The sequence below is a fragment of the Sorex fumeus genome, unplaced genomic scaffold (assembly GCF_029834395.1).
Source record: "Sorex fumeus unplaced genomic scaffold, SorFum_2.1 ptg000055l, whole genome shotgun sequence".
NCBI lineage: Eukaryota > Metazoa > Chordata > Mammalia > Eulipotyphla > Soricidae > Sorex > Sorex fumeus.
Window position 1 is genome coordinate 17,079,456 of NW_026606112.1, and position 7,184 is coordinate 17,086,639.

General features: G+C 44.6%; 1 pseudogene; it reads right to left on the reverse strand.

Moving 5' to 3' along the window:
• Nucleotides 1-1,073: 1,073 nt before the first annotated feature.
• On the reverse strand, nt 1,074-1,153 carry LOC130034031 (uncharacterized; annotated as a pseudogene).
• Nucleotides 1,154-7,184: the final 6,031 nt, after the last annotated feature.

Genomic DNA, 7,184 nt, shown 5'->3' on the forward strand with positions numbered 1-7,184 from the left:
GCCCGGGCAAGTTAGCCTTAGCGCCTCAATTCCTCATATAAAGGCAGCAAAGGAGAATTGCTAGCCAGAGTTGATTTTCCTGCACTGGTGGGTTCTTGAGAACTGTCTGAAAGATTGACATAAAAAACTCATGAGGTCAAGAACTGAGAATTTATTGTACAGTTGAAGTAGGTGGGGCTGGGTTCCTCTCCCGAATGTCCAGAACTCTCCTTGACCTTTGTACAATGCCACTCATCCTGGTCCTGTGCTGCTTCATCCCATGTGACATCCCAGTCTCGTCCCATGTGGTCCACTTACCGCTTCCAGTGAACAAGGTCCAGGCTCCATCCTTGAGTCTCTCTCTCTCTAGTCTGTGTGCATTTTCCTAGTCTGAAGTGTCCTGCACCTTTCCTGGACTTATCCCAATGGTTCCCTCATATCTTGTGGCTTTGCTTAGCCTCTAGCCTGCCACCGTGTGCTAATCTCTCTGCTCTCTCTCCAACCACCCACCAGGAGGTCCTGGTACCCTGTCCCGGCTGTTCTAGTCTCCAGTCACACCGTGGTGCGCGTGGATGAGACTCCTGTGCTCAGTGTCTGCACCTGCCCGAACAAGGCATCTGTCAGGTGGCAATGGCCTACTTGATGCTGCAGTCTGCCTGGGTGCATGTAGGGCTTGGGGGCTGAGGACCTCTTTTTAGCCATTTCCACCCCCAGTCACCCCATTATCTATTTTGATTGTCTCCCTGTCAATGGACCACCTGTCCAATGGGCGAGATTGAAAGTGACTGATGAAATCCACCCGGTGCTCAGCCCTTCCTCTCACACTGCATCAGAGACACCCTCAGTCCTGTATGGCCTGAGACCCTCTACAGAGTGTTTAGCAAGCAGCAGACCTGGCTCAGAGCAGACATTCTGCATGTCGAAGGTCACAAATTGGACACATTTTAAAAAATGAAATTAATTGCTTCTATTGAGATCAATTCCCAGATACTAAATGGGGGGGGGGGTGCCTCCCATGCTTTAATGAAGTAAACTTACATCTTCTCTTTAAAACCACATCTGTTGATTCTGGGCCAATATTCCTGCATTACAGCAATGGGTAGATCTAGAGTGCAGTATATATATATATAGATAGATACTACACTTGATCTTAGCCAAAAGGCCGAGAAGCTATATATATATATATATATATATATATATATATATAAAGCTGACTCCCATGAAAGGCTGGTTCACATAATTGAGTGGTAGGGAGAGGTCTAGGGGGAGGGGTGTTGCAGTCCTGGGAAGGGAGGTGGGTATGCTAGTGATCATGTGGTGTTGGAATTATGTGCGTGGGAAGCCATCATTAACAGTATTGTAAATCACAGTAACTCAGTCAATGTTTTAAAGAGGGCCAGGGCCATAGTAGAGTGGGTAGGACATTTGTCTTACATACAGTCAACCCAAGTTCAGTCCCCACCACCCCACATGGTCCCCTGAACCCGCCAGGAATAATCCCTGTGAGAAGAGCCAGGACTAAGCCCTGAGAACTTTCAGGTGTAGCCCTAAACCAAAACCAAATAAACAAACAAACAAACAAACAAAGACCACCAAGGGAAAAAAGAAAAAGTTGATTCCCAGGGTTTAAGTTTCATTTTCTCATGCCACAAGAGTTTGAGGTTCAGGCTATCAGAGTCTGAGCAATGCCTTCAGGAACCCACAGATTCCTCTGAGCTGGAGTTGTCTGTAACGTGGGGTGTTTTGTCCTCGTGAGCTCAAAAGAACTGATGATCATCCAACTATAGCATATGTGTTCCAGGCAAGAAAAGAAGGTGGTGTAGGAACCGGAGAGAAAGTATAACCGGCAGGGCATTTGCCTTGCATGCAGTTGACCTGGGTTTTATCCCTGACACCCCAACCCCAATTAGATCCCTGAGTCCCACCAGGAGTGATCTGTGAGTACAGAGCCAGGAGCAAGCCCTAAGCACTGCCAGGTGTGACAAAAAAAAAAAAAAAAAAAAAAAAAAAAAAGCGAAAGAAGCAGCAAACACAATCTCTCCTGGCATGGCTTTATGATTTTATGTGGAAAGGAAGACTTCCAGGCACCTCTAGCTTCAAAGACCAAGTGAGTCATAATGGGCACACCTCGCTCTGTTTGGCTGGGAAATTGAGCCTTTTGTTATCACCTGAGTTAGAAGGGAGTTGGAAAGGATTGACTATATCACCCCTTCAGGCTGGAGTATCTCAGCTTAGCACAGACCCTCCCCAGGCAAGTTTACCATGTACCTTTCCTCCCTGCAGCTGTTTGTGATTACAATGCCTGCCTGTGGGTGGTACCTTCTTTATTATTCCAAGTTGAGTTGAGGCCATAGTTCTGAACTATGGTCTTGAGTTCTTCCCTTTTGGTGACTGTCTTACTCAACCCATTGCAGAACTGGTTTCCTAAGGCCCCACCCTTTCTAGTTATTTTTTTCCTATTCTTTTTCCCCCCTTATTTAAAAATTATTATATAGTCTGTTTCATATGTTTACAATAGAATTCGGGCTGGAGTCATAGCACAGCAGGTAGGGCACTTGCTTTGCACGCGGCCAACCCAGGTTTGATTCCTCTATCCTTCTAGGAGAGCCCAGCAAGCATGGCATGGCAAAGCCTGGCAAGCTCCTCGTGATGTATTCGATATGCCAAAAACAGTAACAAGTCTCACAATGGAGACGTTACTGGTGCCCGCTCAAGCAAATCAATGAACAATGGGAAGACAGTGCTACAGTGCAGTGCCACAATAGAATTAATGTTAATAGTTTTGATACAGGCAGTTGCTGCCCCTAACCACCACCAAAGAGGCCATGGGCTCCCCACACTGGCCCGATGTCACTTCCTGTCCACCTCTCTTCTTCCCTGGCATTCTTTCTGCCCCATAGGCCCCCATGCTGGGAATCTGAGTTCTGCCATCCAAAACCAAAGCTTTGCCATTGTTTGATACTATCTATTCCCTAGTAATATTTCTCTATATACATAGATTAATGAGATGATCTGGTATTTGTCCTACTCCCTCTGACTTATTTCATCTAACATGAGGATCTCTGCTTCCATCCAGTAAGTAAACTGAATATTTCATCTTTTCTTGTAGCTGCATAGTATTCCACGATGTATATGCACCTCAACTTTATCTACTCATTGGTCACTGTATGCTTTACTTGTTTTCGTTTCCTGGCTAATGCACTAAGAATTGCAATGACCATAAGTATCAATTTATCTTTTTCAATTAATGCTTTTGTGGTTTTGCAGGGATGGGGGGGGGGTGGATAAATGCCAAGAAATGGAATCCTGTGGAAACTCTGTACTTCCTTTTCTGAGAAATCGTCATACTGCTTTGCATAGAGACCCCATTTATAACCCAAGATTCTCATCTTGGGCAGAACAATACACATTAGGTACAAACATAATAGACATCATGATGCAAAGTTCATCTAATTTTTTTAAACATTTAAATGTTTTCCTTTGTTGATTCTTCCATGCAGTGCTCAAGGGCTCAGTGCTCAGAGCCATGCCTAGAAATTCCTGGCCAACTGGCCTACAATGAAACAGCTTGCAAATGCAGCCTCTCCGGACCCTACAGGGTTCAGGGGCCACCAGCGACCACCAGGGCCACACCCTGTGCTGTTCAGCTGCCCCAGGGGTCTCCCCAGGGATGCACGGGGTCTGGCCCACATCTTAGGAGTAGCCCTGAGCCTGCCAATCATGTCCTGGTGTGGCCTTGGCTAATGCTGGGAAATATTCTTTTCCCCTTACTCCATTTGTCCTATTTTTCCTTTTGATGGACTTTGATAGTTTCATACCATTTTTCAAGGCCGACTATTGAAGTTTCAGGAGGTGACCTCTATTTACTACAATAAAATTAGTGATTTATAGAAAGTCAGAATTCTGCAATCCCCCAAGCTCCCCTTTTATCCCTAACTACTGTGTCAACAAAGCACCCAGCATCCAGTAAGGTTCAAAGGTTTGAATTGTGCAGCAAAATAAATCATTTTTAAAATCCCAATAGGAATGTGTGGTGGGAACATTCTTAACTTGAATTGAGTAAGGAGGAAGAGAGCAGATGCAGCCAACCTTGGCCATAGTATATTACTCAAGTTGATGTGGGGCAGAGAAGATTGGATATTTAATGTCAATGATAGCGTGCAAGGGGGTGAAAAATTCTAAGTTCCACTAGAAAATAAGAATGTAAAATTTAGGTCCCATAAGCCCTAGCCTATTTTTTCTTTCCATCCCCACCCCCACTGACATTCTTCCTGTTTTCATATCTTCCACCTTCTCCATCTCCCTCCCCTTCTGCCTGCTGGTCTCTTTTTGCATCCACTAAAAGAGAACCTAGCAAAATTTTCAGGAGGACCCTAATTTCGGTTCAGGGCTGACATCCTAATATATGCAGAATATATGCCCCAAGCTTGCATCTTCAAATGCTCTCGAACATCACCACATTCAAGCCTTAATCTTTACAGGATATAAAGCTGCCCTTGCAGCTTTTTAGCTCATGAAGCAAAATGCAAGGTTTGCTTCCTTTGGGGAGATGTGCACATACAAGGTGGTGCCCACCCCCAGCAGAGTCTGGAATCATAAAGAGAAATAGTTTGTCCATTAACTAGTGGCAGAATCTTGAGGAGATTGCTACCTACCTACCCACTTTCCATCAAATCAATTTGTTTGGAACTCCTATGCTATATACAAACATGCAGGGCAAGGTGTTGAGATGCCAAACTCCCAAAGAAATTCGAGCTTCAACATACCCTTTGTGCAAAAAAAAAAGGATAGCTAGCACCTGTGCAAATGACTGTTGATTCAAGAAAAGTTAAAAATCCACCCCTTCTCAAACTTCCAACTTGCACCAGATCTCTGGGGTTCTTGTGAAAAATTGAAGCGGCATATGTGAGACTTGGGAGGTACCAAGGAACCAAACTTGCTTATTCAAACGCACTTGAATATCTTCATGCTCAAACTGAAACCTCTGCAGTGGGTGGAGCTTCCTGTAAACCTTTTTTTATCCATGAAGCAAAATGCAAGGGTTTGAGATGGTGAACTTCCAGGACACTTCTGAGTGGTAGAATATATGGTTTAGAATATATGTGTGTGTGTGTGTATATATATATATATATATATATATATATATATATATATTAGAGTATGGTTGAGACCATGGTAGAATATACCTCTAGGTGCAGAAGTTGCCTAGAGGTGTACAGGGTGAGAAAACCTTGGAAAATAATTAGAAGAAGCTTCTTCTGCACAGAGACCTGTAACTTCCAGATAGGAAGTAGGAACTACAGGACAAAAAGAGTTTTTCTAGGCTCTTCCCAGTCCACCAAGGTCACTATTGCTATCTCGCCACAAGCTGAAGAAACACTTTTAAGTGGTGAACTAAGCTAGGAGGCAGTCTCAGAAGACAAACATGTTTTTTTTTTACTTTTATTTTTTCTCATTTAAAAAAATTTAATAACAGTGATATATACATTTATAAAATTGTTTATGATTGGATTTCAGTCATATAATGTTCCAACACCCATTCCTCCATCCTTCACTATTGTACTTTTCCCACCACAAATGGTCCCAGTTTCTCTCCCCCCCACACCCCATTCCACCACCTTCCACTATATCAGATACTTTTCTTCTCTCTTTGTCTGTCCCTGTCTCTGTCTCTTCTCTGTCTCTGTGTCTCTGCCTCTGTGTCTCTATCTCTGTCTCTCTGTCTCTGACTCTCTCTCTGTCTGTCTCTGTCTCTGTCTCTCTCCCCCCCACCTTTTGGCCCTCCTGGTTTGCAACACAGATAATGAAAGGTTATCAGGTATATCCCTTTACCTGTGCCCTTCACCCCACACACACTCTTGTGGCAAGCTTCCAACCATTGACCTGTCCTCCTGGCAAATGTGTTTAAAGGAAGTAGCAAACTATTGTTGAGGATGAAGTGGGAGGACGTGCCCTCAGTTTTTCCTCAGGACTGCCCTCATGGATGCCTCTCTAGTCTATTTTCCTTAGAAAAGGTATTTTCTCTAGCACACAGCACAGTAAATGGGTCTCCCAGTGGAAGGAGATGCTGGAGAAAGGCAGTTACAGGGTGAAAAACATCATGTGTACACTGTTTTGACTTGTTCAAACCTAAAGTCAATGCAAGGACCGGTTTTGTGCTTATAAACCTCTATGAAGAAACTGTTTTTTCCTTCTCCATTTTTGTAGAGGATGGTGGCTAGACACACTTTGTAAGAAACCATCAGAAAGAAGGTCATTGATCTTTCAGCCCTTTGGACTCCCAAATATGATCTGTGGTGGCCTCCTTCTGTGGCCATAGCTAATGCACAGAACAGATGAGATCTCCAAGACAATGTGCTGACATGCATCGAGAGATCAGCTCAGGAGTTCTGGGGAACTGAGCAAGATCGTGATGCACGGGGGTACTCCTGGCTCATGCATTCAAGAATTACTCTTGGCGGTGCTCAGGGGACCATATGGGATGCTGGGAATCGAACCGGGTCAGCTGCATGCAAGGCAAACACCCTCCCCACTGTGCTATCACTCTGGCCCCATGAGCAAGATCACTCTTATAATTGGCAGTCTCTCAGCTGAGATCTAGGCTCTTCCTGACTGGGCAGCTGACGCAACTAGGCACTGCAGCAGACCCTCCCAGGCTTGCTCATGGCCACTGAGGAGGGTGTGAGAACTCAAGCAGAGGCTTGCAAGTTCTTGACTTCAAGCCCTTGTCTGCATGAAGCCTGCTAAAACCCCATCTGTCCAAGACAGTGACGCATTAGGTCAGCCTCAGAGCAGGATGGCTTGCAACATGACCCAGTGGCATGTGGAGAGAGAGGGAAGGAAAACCAGGGTAAGGAGTGCATTCAGCTACACAGCTGTCCCATGTAACCATCCCTTCACAGTTCATAGTTACGCTGATCCAAGCAACATCTTCGCACACAGCAAACATCTCCCCTTCTCGGCTCTCAAAAAGATACAACAGCTGCAGAAAATCCAGCAAAGACAAAGGCATCTGAGAGGGAGAACAACCCAGTATTTACTGACAATGCTCTATTCATAATCCACATTTAATTCACACTTAAAAGGATGTATTTACAATCTGCCAGGTTTTAATATCCCACCCTTAAGTGGCATCTCTGTTGCGGTAGAAATATCAAGCGTTCTGATTCTTTACAAGCAAGGGCCTGAGTTCGCTAGGTAAACAG